Below are 23,217 nucleotides of genomic sequence, written 5' to 3' on the forward strand. Positions count from 1 at the left end.
AATTATAACAAACTACCGATTTTGCAGTTACTATTTGGTCCAAAGGCTGTAGAAGCCACGCGACGATTGGTCAAATTGATTCCTTTCGCCCAATAGGAGACCTGTTTCTAAATACAGTAGTGGGGATTCCCCAGTCGAGAGACCAGATTACGTTTCGGAGGACACTTTGCTAGGAGCACTACGAGAGTAAAGATGTAGTCATTATGTTTCGCCCTTTTTGGGCAGGTTTAAAAGTTTTTATAATTGGTTAATGTAGGAGCTAGTTTTTTTTTTATTAAAGTTTAAATTTTCTAGTAGTGCCATGTCCTGAAAGGTTTAATTGTGTTTCTTCATCATGTATGAATAATTGTTTCTTCAAATAACCGCTAAGGTACGTAAAATAAGGTTAAAATATAATTTAGGGAATTTATTGATTGAAACTTCCATAAGAGTATTGAATTAATTAAGCCTGTTATTTTTCAAGTTAATAATATTGATTGAGAATAATCCTTTTGATTTTATTAGTGATGGAAGATACTTATAAATTTTTTTCTACAGAAGTATAGAAAGTTTTCAGTTACGTTACATTTGAGTTATTGTTTCTGGAGATATATTATCGTAGAGTATTGCTGAAAGTCAGGAAGATAGCCTTTAAATTGAAATGAAACTTTTAAGAATTGTTCATATTGAGTTTATGACATTTTTTAATTTATATTTTTCAGACTCTGTTTTCTTATGTCATTAAGGCTTTTGAATGATTTAGTAAATTTTTTATGATAGAAATCTTAATAGATGAAGAAGAAAGTTTTTCTTCTCAAGGAAATTAATATTAATGAATGTTCAAATTTTAATACAATTTAAATTATTTTCTATGTGTCTACTAATTTTATTTAATTAAAGGTGAATCTTATAAGGCAAACATTATCTTTCCTTAAAGTGAAATTTTCAATATTTTTTCTTTTATTGTGTTATAAAGTGTCTTGTTTTATTAGGTGATAAATTCATAATTTCAGTTGATACTAGTTTTGGACTTGTATTTGTAGGTAAATCAAATCATAAACTCTGGAATGTTCATTTTTAATTAAGGTTCTGAGCAGTTTTGGGCGAATGCCCGTTATTTACACTTGGATTGCGTCCTATAGTTCATAAATAATAAATAAAATAAATGTTGGCTGGCGCACAAGTTTCCAACAATACTAGCCGAGCTACTATATGAAAAATTATATTTGATTTTGCAAACCAAACGAAAAATATCATAAAAGTTAACATCCTAATTAATGAAGTATTCATTTTTCTAAAAGCATTATATTAATTTATTATGAGTGTTTTCATAAAGTTGCATTGTAGATTAATGACACTCTGGCAAGTAAATTTGTTTTAAATCTGTTAAATTTTGAGAAGGAAATCAGAACGTCAAGATAAAATCTAAATTAAATAACAGAATAAACTCCTGTTTTAGCTTTTGATGAATTGTAGGAAGAGTTAGAAATTAATGCTGTAATACATTTATTTACAGCGGTTCATGTGTGTCCCCAAACCAACTTCTTGTACTACCACCCCTTTGGTTCCGCAACTTTATGTAAAACCGCTTCAAGACACCCGTTCAGACGACAGGTCTAGGGACGTAAGAGGACGTCGCCGTCAAGCCAAATTCAACCGGTAAAAGCTCACCGCCAAAAACAAGGTACTGTAACCCCGACGACAAAGCAACGTACAAACCAACGAAAGTGCAGTGTAGTGAAACAAAGGTTCATTCGAGAATGTCAATAAAAGGTGGGGATTCAAAATTATTATGAAATGGGTTATATGGGTTACTATCGACGAAACTTGGGTTCAACGGGCTTTTCTTTCTTGAGTAATTTTATGTTGAAGTTAATTATTTGTTATTTGATGACTGATATTGTTTGGTTTCGTGACGTATTGCTATCTAAACGGGGATAGTAATGCGCCCCCGAATCAGATGAAGAATGTCAACAAAGTAACATGAAATTGTTGTTTCTGTTGTTCGATTTTAGTTGCCAATGTTTATTGAAACTGTTTGTATTTTTCAATTATTTCAAATTGTAGTGATTTTCTATAGTATAAACCTATTAAATCAGGCATGGCAAGATTAATTGAAGTTTTCTTGACTCTAGCCCGTTCACCTGCATGAATTAGGTATAGACTCAGGTATTTTCTAGATGTGCCGGCCTATTTCTAAATTCTAAATTTTATTCAAAATTATCTTCTTAGGCACACAACCATTCAGTTATTCACTGAATTTCCGGTGCTGAACATGAGACAACTATACGTAAAATCTTCATTAATTTATCTCAGAAACAATAATTTTAACATTTTACCAGAAATAATTCATACTTATCCAACAAGATACAGAGTGAACTATGGCTTTGCGACGCCCCAAGTGGTTCACGGGCTTGGGTTGAGAACACCTTTCTACCTTGCCCAAATGGTACACAGGAACTTACCTTTTGAGATAAGGAATATGCAGGAATGCAGTGTTACTGTATACAAACGAAGGATTGAGAGGTGGCTGTACTGTATGGGCTGGGAAATGACAGAAAGTCTGCTTCGGTCAGTATACTTGCATTGAATTGATTTGTTTATTTCCCGGAATTCTTCCTTTTCTTGACTCTATCAGTGAGAATCTTAATACTCCTTCTTCTTCTTATATAATAAATTGGCACCTTTGTACTGATATCTTTTGAGGATCCGCCGATCACTGTTCCTACATAATATATCTTCAATTTCTTTATTTTTCTTTCCCGGTTTTTTTTTTTAAGATTTAGAAGTATTATTAACATGTTGTTGCTAAGAAAAATTTGATATGTTTTGTTTGATATTATTACTTTCATTTCATTCAAATTTACTCATCTTTGTTATGGATTTAAAACTATAATTCACAGTACCATATGTTTTGGTATTATGATATGTTATTAATGTGTTTTATTCAGCTATCAAGTTGGTGAAATGTAGCTATTTCTGTACTAGAAAATCATGCAGGCCATTTAAGGCCATAAATTGATAAAACGCAATAGATCTAGAACCAGTAGGTAACCTGGAACTCACCCCTACACACAGACGTATAGTCTTGTAGGTGTATTCTAGTAATAATAATACTATCAATTTTATTGTATAGTGCATTTTAAAGAATAAAGAATTTTGAATTGAATTGAATTGAATTTTGATAAGGAATTAGATTCGATGCATTCTCTGTATCTTTGCAAGTATCAAGCTCAAATGGAGGATTAGATTTATTGTAGCATTTTGATTGATCTTTTGCAGACTCAAAAGCTCTTGCACGATTAAGTGTTTCATGCAAAGACATATCTTGGCTTTCTAAAATTCGTTGGCGGATTTCGGATGAATATAAACCTGCAATCAGTGCTTCTTTTATGTGCTCCTCTCGATTCTCTGTAGCAGAGATCGCTGTAAAATTACATTCTAGGCTGAGTTCTTTCAGTTTCAGGAAAAATTATCGATGGACTCACCTTGTTTTTGTTTTCTTATAGATAGAAGGTACCTTGTAAAGATTTCACTTCTCTTCTTGATAAATATGCCTTCAAGGATGGAGATACTTTCCTCGAATGTAGTACAATGTAATATCAATTTGTAATTTTCAGCTGACAGCAAGGTAACTAAGATATCCAATTTCGTATCTTTAGTGTAATAGTTTCCTTTCAAGTAGGCATCCAGCATTCTTTTCCATTGTCTCGATTCCATTGGTGCACTAGGAGAATCTGGATCCACACTTACACATTTTGGATTGAGAATTTTCCCAATTGACTCCGAGTTGAAAGATGTATCAACGGGTTCATTTCGAGATAATTCGGTAGGCTTATCCTGATTCCGTGATGGAGATTCAACATTATTTTGATCCCGGGTTTTCCTCTTTGGCATTTTGATTACCGGTACTTATTTTAGTCAATAAAATTGTAATAAATAGGGACCATTGAAGAGCTAGAATAATGGCTTTTATTGACAAAAAAACTGAGATAAAATAACAAACTTACTGATGATTTAGAATAATTCAAACAACTGATTTATGACATATGATTATCATATCACTAGCCTTATTTATTTCTTATTTAAGTCATTATTTCTTATTTAGGTTCTTCTGTTATTAGTTCGAATCGGATACAAACTTCCATTTGAAGGTTCTTGAGACCAAGAACTAGAATTTTATAATTTACTAGCCGTCAGGCTCGCTTCGCACGCCATATCCGTCTAGCCAGGGGGCTCCGCCCCCTGGACCCCCGACTGGGTCGGCTAAGACTGAGATAAGCAGGCTCGCTTCGCTCGCCTACATTTTTCATTTGAGCATTTTTATCATATGTTAGGAAGATCAAGTCGGGAGTCCAGACTAAACGTCTGGCTGAACGGATATGGCGAGCGAAGCGAGCCTGACGGCTAGTAATATAATATTCCCAGGAATAGCTCTGATTGAAGTAGCAGTGCCCAATCAATTTTTCCGCGATAAATGCATTTCAATCTTCAACTTGGTGCCAACCTAACAAAGTCAACTCATCTTAATGCCAACCTGACAAGATTATTAATTTAGTTACCAGTTAACAAATGTTTCGAAGAGGTACTCTCTCTAGATTATAGTTCTATGATATGGTATGGACATTTCAACTATAATTTAGAGAATAAGAAGAATATACATGCAAGAAGACGAACTTTGACCCCTTAAAAACCACCCTTAGAGTTAAGATATTGCAAAAAGATTTCTTAGTGCGCCTCTAAAGGGCCAACTGAACATACCTACCAGATTTGAACGTTTTTGGTCCGGTAGATTTTCAGTTCTGCGAGTGAGTGAGTGAGTGAGTGAGTGAGTGAGTGAGTCAGTCAGTCAGTCAGTGAGTGAGTGCCATTTCGCTTTTATATATATAGATTCTGATTTTACTTATAATTATTATCGTGTCTCAAGACATGTCATTACAATTTACTATTTTTTATTCCTGAATAATGCCTGAACATAGTGGAGTGGAACTTCGCACAGTAATTTTAATGACAACTGGACAGAGATTGTAACAATATTCATTGTTCCAATTGTGAATGTTGAGGATTATGCGAATTATCAATAGAAGTCAGTCTGTTATAACAATTTATTTCGCTGCTTTGCTTTTCTGCATTGTGTTGTATCGACTATGTAAGAAGTTATGGTACTAGGAAAATCAACGATTTTTCTGGAGCATGAGCCTGATTCATGCCCTTATAAGGCAAGGAATTTGTGTCCGATTGATTATCAATCATGCCTTATTTGGTTAGGAATTTGGAAAATAGCTGTCACTTGATGCGGGAATATATATTAAATTGTAGTTGTACCGTTCCTTTCTATTGGCGGAAATTCTGATAAATATTATATTAAATATATTTTACATATATATATATATAAAATATCAAGCTGTCACTTGATGCGAGAATATATATCAAATTGTAGTTGTACTGTTCCTTTCTATTGGCGGAAATTCTGATAAATATTTTCTAGAAAATAGTAGCTCTCAATCACAGTTGACTTTGGTTAAGTTGCAATAGTTGAGAACCTAGTATGGCCGTACACAGCTGTCCATGGCAAGACGAGATAAGTAGTGATGTGGCTTCATTCAGCGTCTGCCCACTGAGAGTAACAGAACTGCACATAGGCCTAATGTAGTCTCTCAATAACTTTGTTTAAACTCATGTAGTGGTTAAATATTTATTATGGCTTTTGGCTGGCTTTGGTCGTTTTTTATTGGCTGTGCAACCTTCTGTTGCACATATTAGTTCGCTTGCGTTTTAGAAGTTTCTTCAAAAGTAAATGTTTTAATTACGATATGTAAGAAGAAGAGAGAGTATCAAGAGTTGTCGCCTCACAATAGAGGTTTTTCTCCTATTACCACTACTAAGGTACGTATAGATTTATAATATAATTAAGGAAATTATTATCGATGAAAGCTTCCATCAAAGTATTAAATTTAATGTGATAGATACATTTAAGTGTGAGTGTATTGTGATAGATTTATTGAGTATAGTCCTTTCGATTCTCTTGTAATGGAAGATGGTAATGGTAATTCAAACTGATGAGTGATGGAAGAAAACGAACGGTATATGTTTTGTAGAAATATAGAATACCTATTAGAAAGAATAAAGATATTTTTGGTTTTATATTATTCATGAAGAGGGGAGCTATTAACCTGAATTTGAATGACAGTATTTTGTGATATAGATTTTATTTGTTCTGCTGATTCTAATGAAAAGCTTTCTTGATTCTTAAGGAAACACCCATCATGTTATTTATCTTTTAAATTACACTATATGTAATTCATGTAAGAGAACAGACTGAACAAAAGAACAACAATACTCGAAAGACCTTATCATGAAAATTGATAGAATTGAATACTATGTACTCATCTCTTACCTAATGTTAATGAAACTAAATAATGTTGAGTTTATGATATAACTGAAGTTAAGTTAATTTGTTTCATCCTGGTTTTTTTTATTCTAACAGCGGTCAATGTACGGGTCCATCTATGTACGGGTCCATCTATGTACGGGTCCAACAATTTACGGGTCCATGAATGTCTCATGAAAGTGTGTCTTTAAGCCTCTGAATCGATGGCAGTCCTAGAAGCTTGAGGTCTGCTGTCTCCTGTCCCATCTAGACGTGTAGAGCTCAATCACCAAGCCTAGATTCAAATTGAAGAAACAGCTTTGAGGTAACAACTTTTTCCAAATCAAACAAACGTCCCAGGAACTCCGGATGTGGCAGAATGGGTTTTAGTGACTATAGACTTTCAAAAAGGGAGGGGTGTAAAACGTGAACCATTTAATCAATTAAAACGTGCTGAATTAAACTCTTTTTTTGTTGAATCGTAACTTTGAGATTCAGGACTTGGGGATAAATAGATTACAATTTTTTATTTCGTTTGAATAGTGGATTTTCGGTTGTATCTTTACATTGAAATGTGAGGCCATATTTTCTCTGTAAGGATCCAGCTGGGAATTTCAGTTTTCTTTAAATTTTTATTGTATAATATACTGAACTACTAAGAGTTGAACTAGCATATAAAATGTTTAAAGGTCCATAACTGTTTTGTGAATGATATTTCCATCTTAAAGTTGTGAAGAATCGAAGTTTCAAGGACCCTAGCCTTTCTAAATTTGTTTTGATGTCACATATTTTTGAATAGTTTTCCCAGGTAGAATTCCGTGATGTGATACTCCAGGAATATTTTGTCTTTGCAGCATTTATAATAATTATGAAGAAGAATCATAAATTTAATACACAACAGATATTATTGGGGACTATTAATATTTGATAATATTTTGATGGTGTTTTAAAGGTTTCAAGTGTGTTCTAAATGCTCCAAGTGTTTTCTGAATTTTATGTTAATCTTTCATTTCAAATGTTCATTGTTATTTACTATTAACTTTCAAGAAATATCTATGATAACTTTCAATTTATTATTCTTTCTGAAATTAGAGTCCTTTAAGCTTTTTATGATTCAATCTAAAACGTTTTCAATGTAAAGCAGACAGAGTAGGCTACTATCGAATTAGCTATATCGGAGATAACTTTCTAAATTTAGTAATTCTATTTTCGGTTTTCATGATGCAACTTTACTTTCGTTTCATTAACTGTTGAATTTAACTGTAAGAGGCGACAACATATTTGACATCTTCCCTCTATTTTGTTGTCTCTTTTGTCATTTCTGGATTCCCGTTCTCTAGCACTAAGTATGTTTATCTAGCATCCCTTTTATTAAGTTATATTGTGTGTGCTTCTAAATTCCAAATTAACCTTCTAATTTCATAGCACGGCACAAGATACAGAGATAACAGAGTTACAAAAGCATCATGACAGTTTTCCGATATCATAAAACCAAATGGCAGTCGTTTAAAATTCCATTCCTACAAAATTTAACAAAGAATCCGTTTATTTTAAAAGAAAAAAATTATGCATGATAACTTTTTTTAGTAAACTAGAATACAAATCAATTAACACAGCATTTTCCAAGAATGAATGAATATTACGTGAGATATGACCGCCTTAGCGATGGCTGATGGGAGACCTACCTTTACAGAGTTATGTAACGTTTCATATTTGTTTGTAATAATCTGAAATCGCTTACTGATAACATGCAAAGCAAATGGAGATTGTTCCATCATTGAGGCAGTCTTCAACAGCATGCCTTTATGGGCACTGCAACAAACCTGAAGTGGTCAACCATCACTAAAGCTGCTTATATATTTCGCTATTTAATATTAGCTATAATATTTCACTGAATATTTGTTCAATCTTGAAAAATGAGGTGTCAATCGATTTGGGATCGAATTTACCAGAAAAAGTTATAACTGTACTATTTTGTAAAATCAACAGCTTTTGGTGATTCAAGAGATGACATTTTGAACGACAGCCATTTCATTCTATGAATTTGGAAAATTGTCAAAAATATCCGTATGTTCAGTCATTATCCAAAAGAAACATAGTGAAAAAAACATGCAATGATGGCGACTGTGTGAGTAGTGTGGACTTTCGGACAGTTTGAAAATGATATTTAGATATGTTTCGTACCCAGGAACAGTTAGAATATTGGTAGGGACTTCGGAAACACCCTGCATATTATTCTATGATCGGAATTGGTCACTATATACCATGGTGCTTGCAAAATAAATTGTAGTTCCTATTTATAACATTCTTTAAATGCGAAATTTCTAAAAACCTTATATAGATATTGTGATGAATTTTTCAAATAGACCTCATGAAAAGAGAGAAAAATTGTGATTAACCTTCTTAAAAGGAAAGAATTTGCTGAAGGAGTAGTTAGCGACCGAGCGATAAAACTTACTTATCAGTAACTGTATATTAGATAAGAGTACCGTTCTGTACTGAATATTTTCTAGAAAATCATTTAATAAAATTATAATTATTCTGCAAATAAAGCACGAATTATTTATGAATTGCTCATTGAATTTTGAGGTTACACTTTGTTTACTACCAATCAGATGTTCAAAGCAGCTCGAACACAGCTGACTGATTCAAAGTATTGTCAAATGTCATGCCGGTTTCATGCAAGGTATAATATCATTTCTAAAAATTAAAAAACTATCAATAAAGGACCAAGAATTTCGAATAAAAAATAAAATGTTATATTATTGTTGAAATTATTTATTACTTAAGAAATTATATTATAATGTCAGGTCTTATTGTAACTAACTAGGTCATAGCATGAACAGTATATTATTGATAAAAACAGCAGAAATTAATCATAACAGTCTCAAACATAATAAGAATTGTATAAGAATATTAAATTATTAATTATTATTTCAACTGAACCACATGGTGATCGAATCTCTTTGGCGAGCCTAAGCCAATCATAGTGCATAGAAATAGCACCAAAAAGGTGATCGTTTGAAAACAACATATGTTAATCTACTATCAGACAACAAACCTGCCTTATCATATACGCTAGCACATGTACATCGTATAAGAGGAACTATGTCTAGAAGATTAAGCAGTTTTAAGAATTATATAAACTGAGTTATTATTGTAATTAAAGGAATTATATTCTACTGCCTGCCACTGACGTCACATCTATGTCATAATCGTTCTACCAATGGCAAATTTTTATGCAAATTCATTACACCGAGATTCTCAGAAGAAAGGTTCTAGCCAAGAAGCTTAGAGAAAAGACAGCACTTCCCTTTTGAAATCCTCACCGTTCAGATCTCGTCATAGTTACCAAGACCTATTTGTAAAATTTTCGTTCGATTTTATATGTTTTATTTGTGAGCCAATATTTTAGGCTATTCTATTTGTTATTCGTAAATCTATGTTCAGCAATCGATAAATTGAAAGTTTAAAGTTAAATTATCCCTTAATAAATTTGGTGAAGGAGATATTTAAATTAAAATTCCCCACGTGCCGAGACCGAAGCCTGGATTGCTGCCGACCAAACAATTTTGATTTCAAGAAGGAAACCACGACCGCCAAGGACGCCATTTCACGTGAGTTATAAGTTTAAAGGGGCCCCAATCTACGCTTCGAAAATATTTCAGTGCAGAAAAATATAAAATTTTCTTCGTTAAATTATTGGCCACGCCGACAAGCGCTTTTAGTTATTAAGAGCCTAGAATTTATTCATATAGAATTTCTAAGAATTTGTAGTTGATTAACTATCCTCCGCTGCCAGAACCACGACCCCAAACAATTTTAAAAACACTTTTTATTCATTTTTCACTATTTTTTCAAAACTGTTAAATTTTATCAATTGTAGAATTCTGTCGAATCACACATGGTATCATGCAAGTACAAGAAAACTGCTAATCATTTTTGACAATGTTGAAACACTTTCAATCTGTAAACTATATTCTGAATCTGCACTGTGAGATCATATATTTTATTATAATATATTTCAATTTTGTTAATTCGTTTTCTGAGTTCGATTATTTCTCAAGCCTGTCAATTATTGTGTCTGATACGTTCTATCTCATCAAGAACCGATCGAATACGATCATTGAAATAATTGAATTAAGCTGGATATTGGAACAGGTCTAAGTGGATGTAGTGAGTGGGGTCAGATCGAGATATTTGTTCTTTATCCTTACCTGCTCATATATCAGCTTTTATCTGTTACCAACCTCGACTTAGGAGCGAATACATCAACAGTACAGCAGATGCATCCAGAGATCATATAATTTCCTACAATAGAGCTTAAAACCCGACAAGACTCTGTTCTCGAAGTATATTCTGAACGATATTTGGTCCAAATACCGTATTTAATCCTTCAGAACTTATTAGAGACGCAGTCCCATAAATTATCTAGATCGGGATTTTTGCTCGACCTGTATGATTTTGTATGCTCATTCTTCACAGGTAATAATTTTAAGGTATCCATATTCAGTGTTTAGCGTCTGCTACACTACTTATAGAAATTTCATCACCATACAATCTGTCATAAGAAGAATCAAGGGTGAGCGAGCGTTTAGGCCTCCTGCGATTCCGACAATTGTATTGAATCTTGTAGTGAATCAATCAGTCTGGTGTACACTTAGCGTCCACGCACGCAGTTACAAAATTTATAACCTCAACACCGTTGATTTAGTACAAGATTCACCCTACATATGTGAAGCCGTTAAAAAAAACGCTCCACACGATTTGGCGCCCAACTGTGATAGGCATTGAAGAGGTGGATAATCGACTACGAGGATTATTTAGTTGCTCAGTATACTATAGTGCTGACAACGGGAAAATTTTATGAAAAAATTCATGGTTGTGAATTTCTTCAAATTTAATATCAACTGTTTACTGTTATATAAAATAACAAGACGTACCATGCCCAATTTTTGAACAGAAAAGAAATTTATCGATTGATGAATTTTTAGAGAAAGAATTGATCTCAGAATTTTATTATTGTGTTATTCGAAAATTGGTCATATCATAAGTCATAGGTATAAGAAATACCATAAGAGAGGTCATTAATTTTAAAAACATTAGGTTTATACCAAAAACAATTTATAAAAAATTCATAGAAAGGAGGATCGAAGTTATTTACATTTTTTTTGAGTTTTTAAAAGCATAAAGAGGGAAGTAAAATTAAATCACGGATATATTGCGGAATAATTCAAGCAGAACACTGCTGCTTTTGTATAATATTTTGCGAAGAATACTAGCCCTATACATAATTGCGGCAAGAACTTATAAGAGTAAAATATTTATAATAATAAGAGTAATAAATTATAAGAGACGTACCTTCGTTACCGCATAATTATCCATTGTGTATCCTTTATGTTAACATCATTTTATGTCAACGATATTGCTAATTTGATTCACTTCATCACTGAACATATTATTGAATCACACTTTTGTATTTCTTCATTGAACGAATTTTTCACACTATTTCAATTTTTGATCATTTACTTATAATCGTTTCACATAACCTCACATGTTTGCGGTCGTGTCAACGCAATTGCATCTTTATATCATCCGATAAATTATGGAAGAACCACACTGCATCCAGGAGACCGCATCAGCGACTTCAGAGACGGAGGATGTTGCGCGGGAGAAACGCCCATGCATCGCCGTTCCAGAGGTCCAGACGCCCGCATCTCATGTCATAGAACCATTGCAGCCAACCGAAGACTACATACCCGCCCCTTCCGTGTTACAGATGAGTCTCATCCTGGAAGCATTGAACAATATAAATAAGAACTACGATCAAATGAATGAAACACTAAACAATAAAGATTAGAACTACGACCAAATAATTGAAGATACCAAACAAACAAATGAAGAATTAAAGAAAGTATATGAACAGGATTTCAATAAACCGGAACAAAGGTTGAAAGAAGCAACAGAGGAAAGCAGGACGGTAACATGGCAAATCGAGGAGGAACGTCAGACAACTAAAATCAATATTGGACCAGAGATTGAGCCCATGCATGCGGAAGCGGACATAATCGAAGGAGAGGATATAAAACAGTTAAGCGAACGTGACACATGTATGGAAGACCAACCTACTGAGAGTATTAATACCGAAGTCGCACAGCAACCCACAGAATGCCGAGAGGAGCCGGACGACATCACCCGCCAAGCTGAGGATGACACCCATCAGGTAGAGGGACAGCCCGTACCACCGCGCGCTGGACACCAGGAATCCAAGGACGCTGCCCGCCGAGTAGAAGAGCAGCCCGGACCGCCGACCGCCCACATCACCGTCCATCCACCGAGGACAGCGCCTGCAACATATAAACCCAGCATTCATGAAGATAGTCCACTAAACAATAGAAATAAAACAGAAACCCACCACAAATCAAAGTCACAACCAAAACCGGAAACCTATGAATCAAAACAACAAACAAGAAGGATTACAATACGTCAAAGAAGAAAACCAACTAATAGAGTTCATTTACACCGCCATCATGTTAGGCTGAAGTTGAATATCAGATTTTTTCCCGCCATGCAGAAAAGAAAAATAGTGTCAAGAGAAACCTACAACCACCGCAGTCATGTCAGGTTGAAATCAAACAGACTGTACACTAGCATGCAGAAAAGGAAAATATTATTTAGAAGAACCCACAGACACCACCGGCATGTAAGGTTCAAGAATAGCAAACTACATGTCACCGGCCGACCAAGAGGAAATGAATTTGTAGGAAATGATCTACACCACAGGCACATTCGTTTTAAACCAAGTTTGATAAAACAGATAGTCACAGATCGGAATTGGACCTTGAATAACACCGGAATCAAATTTAGATGGGGGCTTGAGAAAGAAATAATGTTTTAATCAACTGGAAACTACATTTGTGGAATACATCAATCATCAAACTTCTTCATAATCACAGCCTACCCATTGAATCATTACTTTGCAGACTAGCATTTTTCTACTGCAGCCCAATCAACATAACCTAAACATCACCGCATCTCAGCTAATGAGGAGAATATTATAAATCCACATCAAATGAAGAAATTGAAATCACCTTTGAGTCAAGAAAACAAAACTGAAAACAACCTTAAAAATTACCAACCTGATCAAGACATCTGCCTCGTGTTATAGTCATCACAGAAACAATCGCCTAGTTATATCCGCCCAACTGGAAAACAAAAACAAAAATTGTATTATCAACAGAAAATAATTGTAAATTAGAAATAAGATGAAGTTAGTAGTGAATAGGAGGAAAGAAAATAAACAAAGTTTATTTGAAAAAATGTGTAAATCTAACCTCGAAATACAGAATCGATAGAAAAATCTATTCAGAGCCAAAGCCTGTTTGATAATTTTCTTTGTCACACCAACCAATGTGTGCGAGATCATAGAGTCAATTCTAATGGAATCAAAGCAATATCGTTATTAATTATTGTAACCTATTATTTAATGTGAAATTATAAGTAAAAAACGCAACCAAAAATATATATTTATGTTAAATTGCACGAAATGTGCATGTTGTATGTCATATCAATGTATCTCTAAAAAGCTCAAAAGAAAATGAAATTCTTACCTTCAAATGTGAGATTTATTATTGTTGCATCAAAGGATCATGAATTGTAATTCAAATCAATGAATTTAACCTTGAGAACATAGTATTTGTAACCAGCATTGATAAAAGTCCAAAAATCACTTCAAGTGTAACCCTGTTCATACACAACATACTAAGCGTAAAAAAGAAATTGCTCGAGTCAAACGGTAGTCAATTGTCAAGTCACCGAAGTTAAATCACACTCTCACCCAATTTATGTAAAAGCCAGGACAAAACGTTGAAACTTATAATAATCAGGAAAGATGATGAAAATCTATATTTGTTGCAAATACTGTTTGAATCCTAAGAGGATAATATGTTGAATTTTGTATATTTGTTATAGTTATGGGTCTGCTCATAAGCCACCCGTGAATGGAAGTTGTGGAGTTGTTTTAATGAAGGATCCAAAGAGACCTCATTAATTATTATATTTAGATTGTATCCAATGAAGGGAACAATCAATTAGTTATTTTTCTCGTAGCCAAAAGTGCACGATATATCGTTTTTAGTGTTAAGTGTGAAGTTTTTGTAGAAGTAAGGAGATGAAATGGTATATTCATCACAATATCGGATTTTTCAAATAGTCATCGTTTCGACTCGTCTCCCAATTACCTATTTAAAATATCCTGGGAGCTTTTGTGTGATGAATTTTTCAAATAGACCTCATGAAAAGAGAGAAAAATTGTGATTAACCTTCTTAAAAGGAAAGAATTTGCTAAAGGAGTAGTTAGCGACTGAGCAATAAAACTTACTTATCAGTAACTGTATATTAGATAAGAGTACCGTTCTGTACTGAATATTTTCTAGAAAATTATTTACTAAAATTATAATTATTCTGCAAATAAAGCACGAATTATTTATGAATTGCTCATTGAATTTTGAGGTTACACTTTGTTTACTACCAATCAGATGTCCAAAGCAGCTCGAACACAGCTGACTGATTCAAAGTATTGTCAAATGTCATGCCGGTTTCATGCAAGGTATAATATCATTTCTAAAAATTAAAAAACTATCAATAAAGGACCAAGAATTTCGAATAAAAAATAAAATGTTATATTATTGTTGAAATTATTTATTACTTAAGAAATTATATTATAATGTCAGGTCTTATTGTAACTAACTAGGTCATAGCACGAACAGTATATTATTGATAAAAACAGCAGAAATTAATTATAACAGTCTCAAACATAATAAGAATTGTATAAGAATATTAAATTATTAATTATTATTTCAACTGAACCACATGGTGATCGAATCTCTTTGGCGAGCCTAAGCCAATCATAGTGCATAGAAATAGCACCAAAAAGGTGATCGTTTGAAAACAACATATGTTAATCTACTATCAGACAACAAACCTGCCTTATCATATATGCTAGCACATGTAAATCGTATAAGAGGAACTATGTCTAGAAGATTAAGCAGTTTTAAGAATTATATAAACTGAGTTATTATTGTAATTAAAGGAATTATATTCTACTGCCTGCCACTGACATCACATCTATGTCATAATCGTTCTACCAATGGCAAATTTTTATGCAAATTCATTACACCGAGATTCTCAGAAGAAAGGTTCTAGCCAAGAAGCTTAGAGAAAAGACAGCACTTCCCTTTTGAAATCCTCACCGTTCAGATCTCGTCATAGTTACCAAGACCTATTTGTAAAATTTTCGTTCGATTTTATATGTTTTATTTGTGAGCCAATATTTTAGGCTATTCTATTTGTTATTCGTAAATCTATGTTCAGCAATCGATAAATTGAAAGTTTAAAGTTAAATTATCCCTTAATAAATTTGGTGAAGGAGATATTTAAATTAAAATTCCCCACGTGCCGAGACCGAAGCCTGGATTGCTGCCGACCAAACAATTTTGATTTCAAGAAGGAAACCACGACCGCCAAGGACGCCATTTCACGTGAGTTATAAGTTTAAAGGGGCCCCAATCTACGCTTCGAAAATATTTCAGTGCAGAAAAATATAAAATTTTCTTCGTTAAATTATTGGCCACGCCGACAAGCGCTTTTAGTTATTAAGAGCCTAGAATTTATTCATATAGAATTTCTAAGAATTTGTAGTTGATTAACTATCCTCCGCTGCCAGAACCACGACCCCAAACAATTTTAAAAACACTTTTTATTCATTTTTCACTATTTTTTCAAAACTGTTAAATTTTATCAATTGTAAAATTCTGTCGAATCACGCATGGTATCATGCAAGTACAAGAAAACTGCTAATCAATTTTGTCAATGTTGAAACACTTTCAATCTGTAAACTATATTCTGAATCTGCACTGTGAGATCATATATTTTATTATAATATATTTCAATTTTGTTAATTCGTTTTCTGAGTTCGATTATTTCTTAAGCCTGTCAATTATTGTGTCTGATACGTTCTATCTCATCAAGAACCGATCGAATACGATCATTGAAATAATTGAATTAAGCTGGATATTGGAACAGGTCTAAGTGGATGTAGTGAGTGGGGTCAGATCGAGATATTTGTTCTTTATCCTTACCTGCTCATATATCAGCTTTTATCTGTTACCAACCTCGACTTAGGAGCGAATACATCAACAGTACAGCAGATGCATCCAGAGATCATATAATTTCCTACAATAGAGCTTAAAACCCGACAAGATTCTGTTCTCGAAGTATATTCTGAACGATATTTGGTCCAAATACCGTATTTAATCCTTCAGAACTTATTAGAGACGCAGTCCCGTAAATTATCTACATCGGTATTTTTGCTCGACCTGTATGATTTTGTATGCTCATTCTTCACAGGTAATAATTTTAAGGTATCCGTATCCAGTGTTTAGCGTCCGCTACACTACTTATAAAAATTTCATCACCATACAATCTGTCATAAGAAGAATCAAGGGTGAGCGAGCGTTTAGGCCTCCTGCGATTCCGACAATTGTATTGAATCTTGTAGTGAATCAATCAGTCTGGTGTACACTTAGCGTCCACGCACGCAGTTACAAAATTTATAACCTCAACACCGTTGATTTAGTACAAGATTCACCCTACATATGTGAAGCCGTTAAAAAAAACGCTCCACAATATCGACGCGTAATTCCAAAAGGAAAATTTGAAACCTGTCAAATTTTATCAAAATCTATTCCTGCGTTTTGCTGTAAATGCCGAACAAACATATAAAAATACATAGAAACATAAATAACACATAGAGAGAAATGCAAAATCTTGCATTTAAAACCTCACTCCGCTCGGACAATTACTGTGGGAGTGTTACTTATAACAATATTTTTCACCACACGACCAATAAATAACTTAATTATGGACAAATGAGTAATCAACAACAACAAGAACATATTATTGTCTGTAATGTTTTATCACTAAACAAAACATAACACTGTTGTAGGAAGTGGATTAAGTGTAAGTGTTTGGAGAATAGCCACATCAATCTCGGTGCTTGTATATTTTATTTCAGGTGCACTTATCGAGATAATCGAAATTTTTTAAGCATTTTCTATTCACAACTGTTTGTGAAACAGCGTCTTCTCAATCAGAAAATTATATTATGTTTTCTGTGTAGTGTGGCGAGAGAAACTAATAGAAACTTTTAATCACATGCAACATTCTCAATAAGACTTCAAGCACAAGCTGCTATTGATCTCCTGAATAATTAAATTTCAAAGATAATAATTGATTCCTTTCATTACGTTGTAGGATCCCAATAAAACTTCAAGTAATAAACTTCAACTCAAAATACCTTTATTTGTATACTTTTTTCAATTAATGCATCATTCTCAACAATAATTACGTTTTGAACGTTCAAAATAACAGTCTGCTAATGAAATACTGAATGTTACATGTTAGAGCAGCACTCGTTTCTCCATGGTCTGCTACCGATTCCTCATCAGACATCAGACAATGGTGAAAGGGGAATTCGACTTGTGATGGTTAGGTGTGGTAGGGGTGGAGGGAGTAAAAGAGTTGCCATCAGAGTTGGCCGGAGGCATTCCTCGAGTATTGAAGTGATGAGAAAAGGGAATTTCAGCGGTTATCCGGCGAAACTAACGTGGCAGGTGGAAGAAGGTTTCGGAATGCGGTGCATTTTATCGGACTTGGGAATGTACATGCTATTCTCTCTCTCCCCCTTGACCCGATGTCCGAGAAAATACTGCCAGGGTATTCAGGGGAGGGTGAGGTGGTCGGAAAACGGATTTTCTTGTACATATCTAGTTGGTGAACTGAAGCCACCAGCACCTTTCAAGCCTTCCCCCTCTCAACCATCTCTTAAATTCCAGGAATCACGGCCTCGTCCCTAGTACAGAAATCTTCATTTCCTATCTGCTATCTCCTTCTCTTTCTCTTCTTCTTCTTCATCATCATCATTTCCTTATAATTCGTATTATTTTTCTTTCGCTGCAGGTTTCGTGCTTGAAGAATGAACTATGCATTCCATGATTGCTTATCCCCCCTCCACTTGTATTCTCATGAAGCCTCATTTTTCTCCATTTTCATATTCTTAAGCGTATATCTTTATTGTCAATGCCTTTACTAAATCTGAATATTCATGAACATTTTTGAAAATTTTCTCACTTAACAAATGATATTTTGTGATTCGAACAATACAAAAAACATGTATTTAGTGCTTTTATTCAGTTTTTATAAGGAACTTCATCATACCATGCCTTCAACATTTTCTGAGATGAGACACAATACAAATCCTAATCGAGAAAGTTTTTTATTTTTAGGGTAGGAAAGTTTCAAGAGCGAAGAAGTTGTAGATAAAGATCCAATCTTCATTTTGTATCTGAGACTTTTTCTCCAAGATGGATAGTTTTCTTTGTACTGGCTTATGGGCTTTGTAGTGGACATGGGCATGTCTCGATTACACCAGGTCCTGTGTCTCGATTAGACCAAGTTTCGTTTATACCACCTGGTACAATCGAACTACTGGGTTAATCAAAGCATTCCGTCTCGATTAGCCCAGTAGTTCGATTGTACCAGGTTTTGGAGCTTCAATGTAGAATAGGACCTGGTATAATCGAACACCTGGTCTGATCAAGACACTCCCCTAGGTAGTTCAAATTATTCCAAATTGAGTTTTGAAAATACACCACGCCACAGGACAACATATGACAGAGTTCTTAAACACAATATTCCTGGTCAAGTTGTATCTTGAGCAGCAAGTTTGAGAGGTGAAAAAGTGGATGTCTAACAGGAAAACTTTGATAGGGTGCTCTTTGCACTAGATTTCGTTTCCAATATCACCTAGCCTCCGACTGAAGAAATCTGCCACATCAGCAGTTTCCTTCGTTGCAAAAAAGTAGCAGATATTGCTGTCGTAAATTTAATACGGCGTGCTCTTCAAGTTTAACCGCCAAAACTCTCTACCCTATTCGGCGAAATGGTCGTGTTGTGTATGTCTTTATTTCATTTTATGTGCTTTTTCCATGATAGGAAGAGTGGGCGTGAGTATGTGTGTGCATTTGAGTGTATGAGAGTGTGAAAGTAGGGCGACCTCCTCTAACTACCTGACCCCTTCATGACCCACTCTCTCTTACCTTCTCTCTCTATTCCAATCTTCTCACTCCCTCACTCACTCTTCCTATTTCTCTGTACTCGTGCAATCGTCTGGAAAAAGTTTTCTTTGGAGCGAACAACCGCATTCCATCTTATTATACATACAGCATTATACATCTGATATTCTTCGCTTCCAACCATTCCCAAATCTCGACCAAAGGGATGAAAAGCTCAACGCTTTTGAAATATCACCTCTTTCTGGATTTCTTTATTATTAATTGAATGATGAGTATTCATGGTTATTAGAATTATAAATAGTGAGTTAATATTGAATTAAATCCTGTGCTTAACGAGTGTTAACGGGAGGCAGATGAGCTCATCCAGTTCAGAAAGTAAGAAGCGTTCAAGAAATTCACCAGAAGTGCATCAGAATCTTGCTAAACGTCAACAGATTGCAAATATGGGTGAGCAAAAGGTCGGAAATATGTCACTTACACAATTAATGGACTCTTTTAAAAATATTCTAGAGGAAAACATTTCTAAACTTGCTACTAAGGAAGACATTCAAACGCTTAACGCGAAAATTACGGTGTTAGAGGAGGAAAATAAATCGCTTAAAGGAGAGTTAGAAAAAATGCGCCGTATGGGTGAAAAAAGTGAGGAGAGGCTTATTGAGCTCGAAACTAGATCACGAAGAAATAATGTGATTTTCAAAGGATTACGAAACGTGGAAAACAATAAATGTGTTGAGAAAGTGAAAGAATTTTGTTCGGAAGTTTTAGGTGTAACAAGTGAAATCGAAGTAAATAGGGCTCATTTGTTGGGCAGAGGACCTTCAGTAATCGCGCATATACCAAAAGATGAACATATCAATAGAATTTTCAAAAATGTTCGCAAGTTGAAAAATACAAATTATGTGGTCCATCGGGATTATCCAAAGGACATTCGTGTTATCCGTGCTAGACTGTTGGCATTGAAGAAAGCTATTGATAGGATGACAAACGGAATTAAAACTTATATAGGATTCGATTTCATGTTGGTGGAAGAAATTAAATTCCAATGGTCGAAAGATGGCAACAGGCTGATGGCTGGTACGGAGGACGGAGCGGAAAAACTGAAGGAGATGCTGAGGATGGACTTCACCGAGCAGATACAAGCAATTACGAGGGGAGATCGACGTCGACGACCCGACGCCCAAGTAGCTGGCAACGAGGATGGCGACTCGCCTCATAACGAATGAGGCCGACCCGCGCCCACGGCTCAATCACCACACGGTCAGATAGGTACAGGGAACGGTCGAGGTGAAAACTCTATTCTGTCTATTTTGTATTATAATGTTTGTGGTCTGAAAAGTAAACTTAATGAGAACAGTTTCTTCAATATCCTAAGAGAATACGACGTAATATGTTTAAGTGAAACTTTTGTGTTGGAGAAAGATGCTGGTTATTTTAATTCGTATCTCTCAGATTTTATAGTTGTATGGAATTGGGGTGTGAGAGTTTCTCATTACGGCAGAGCTAGTGGGGGTTTATTGTGGGTTTGAATAAAAACTCTATTTTAAAGATAGTATTAGAGTAGAGAGAGTGAGAGGTAGACCAGTGGCGATTGTCAAGATTAGTGAAAATAAGGATGTTCATTTATTACCTGTATATATTAATCCCAATAATTGGCAGACAGATTTTGAACAGCTGTATGATTTCCTATTGGAGAATTCAGATTTAGAAATAGCGTTGATAGGTGATAAGAATGTTAGAATAGGCAATATGCAAGGAATGAGAGTAACTGATTATACTGATTATGATTTAGGAGGATTGTACTTATTAAGAACCTCAAAAGACTTGACTATAAATTCAAGAGGAAGAAAGTATTTAGAAATGTGTGATAATCTGGGTTATATTGTTGTTAATGGGAGAACAGAAGGAGATAAGGAGGGTGAGATGACGTTTGTTGGGGCAAGTGGTGCGTCAGTTAATGATATAGCAGCCGTGCCATTGAGTCTTACTTGCTATGTTCACAATTTTAGAGTAATACCGTGTGCGTATTCCGATCATATGCCCATAAAATTAGAATTATACATGGCACGCGAAGATAAGCAACATGATTGTCTGCCTCTGTTGCCCAAACTAGTATTAAGGTGTGGTATTGAGAATTATAAAAATAGAGTCACTGATATTGTTCAAAGCATGGTTGTAGAAGGCAGTGATAATCGTCAATTATTGGACAGTATAAAAAATTGTATAATAGAGGCGTCAGGAAGCAGTCAGATAAAGGAGCCTGGACAAAAAAATATAAAATTTGAGCAACCATGGTTTGACTGGGAATGTTGGAATACGAGAAAATTAGTCATGTCTCTTTTGAAATTTTACAGAAACAACCACTCTGAATATAATAGGATAAATTATCTTGAAGTGAAACGTTCATTCAAAAGTTTATGCGAGAGAAAGCGAAAAGAGTTCAACTGCAGACTTATTGATAATTTAAATTCAGCAAGAGATACAAAAAACTTCTGGGATGGATTAAATAAGTTTAAAAATAGGAATAAATTTGTTTCGAATTCTATAAATGCTCAAGATTGGGTGAATTACTTTTTCAAATTATGGAATCCTCAATTGATAAGTAATCCAGTACAGTATGCAGTCCCTATAGTGGAGAACTTAGAGATGGATAGGAATTTTGAAATGAGAGAGTTGTTGTTAGTTATAAAGGAAGCTAAAAATAATAAAGCACCAGGAGTGGATCGCATTTCCTATGAATTTTACAAAAATGCTCCGTCGAGTCTAATTGATAAGATTATAATTCTATTTGATAGAATTTTCAACTCGGGTGACGTGCCAGACAGTTTCAAGTTATCGATCGTGTTCCCACTCTACAAGAAAGGAGAGAGAGAAAATGTAGAGAGCTATAGAGGTATAAGACTTATGGACGTTATCGCAAAACTGTTTTGTGGATGTTTGTTGAAACGAATTGATAAATGGGTCAAGAACAGAAATATTCTCAATGAATATCAGGCCGGCTTCAGAAAAGGTTATTCAACTGTCGATAATATTTTCACTCTTTCATCTATTATTCAATTAAAATTGCAGATTAGAAAAAATAAAGTTTACTGTTTCTTCGTCGATTACCGAGCCGCGTTCGACTCTATTGATAGAAGCGCTCTCTTCTACAAGTTATCCTGCCTAGGTTTATCCACAAAAATGATTAATATACTAAAAGCTTTGAATAGTGAAACAATTGCTAGTGTATGGTGTAAAGATGGCCTGACAAAGAGCTTTGCTACAGAGATGGGCTTAAGGCAGGGATGCGTGATCAGCCCGTTATTATTCTCAATCTTTTTGAATGATTTAGATGATGCTCTAGAGGGAGGCATACTAGTGGCAAACAAACGAATAAGGGTACTAATGTACGCCGATGATATTGTACTCTTGTCAGACTCTCCTGTTAGCTTACAAAGGATGATAAATAATATGAAACTGTATTGCGAGCAGTGGAATCTAACTGTCAACCTGGAAAAATCAAAAATTTTAGTTTTCAGAAACGGTGGAAGAATGGGTAGAAATGAACGCTGGTTTTTTGGAGGCAATGAAGTGGAACAAGTTAACAGTTATAAATATTTGGGGGTGACATTCACACCAAAAATGAGCATGGAGCAGCACATGAAGGAGAGGTTACAGATTGCAAAATTGAGTTTGAATGTTGGTTGGAACAGAGTGATAAATGACAATAAAATCAATCTTGAAGCTAAATCGGTATTA

The sequence above is a fragment of the Nilaparvata lugens genome, chromosome 6 (assembly GCF_014356525.2).
Source record: "Nilaparvata lugens isolate BPH chromosome 6, ASM1435652v1, whole genome shotgun sequence".
In the NCBI taxonomy this organism is placed as follows: Eukaryota; Metazoa; Arthropoda; class Insecta; order Hemiptera; family Delphacidae; genus Nilaparvata; species Nilaparvata lugens.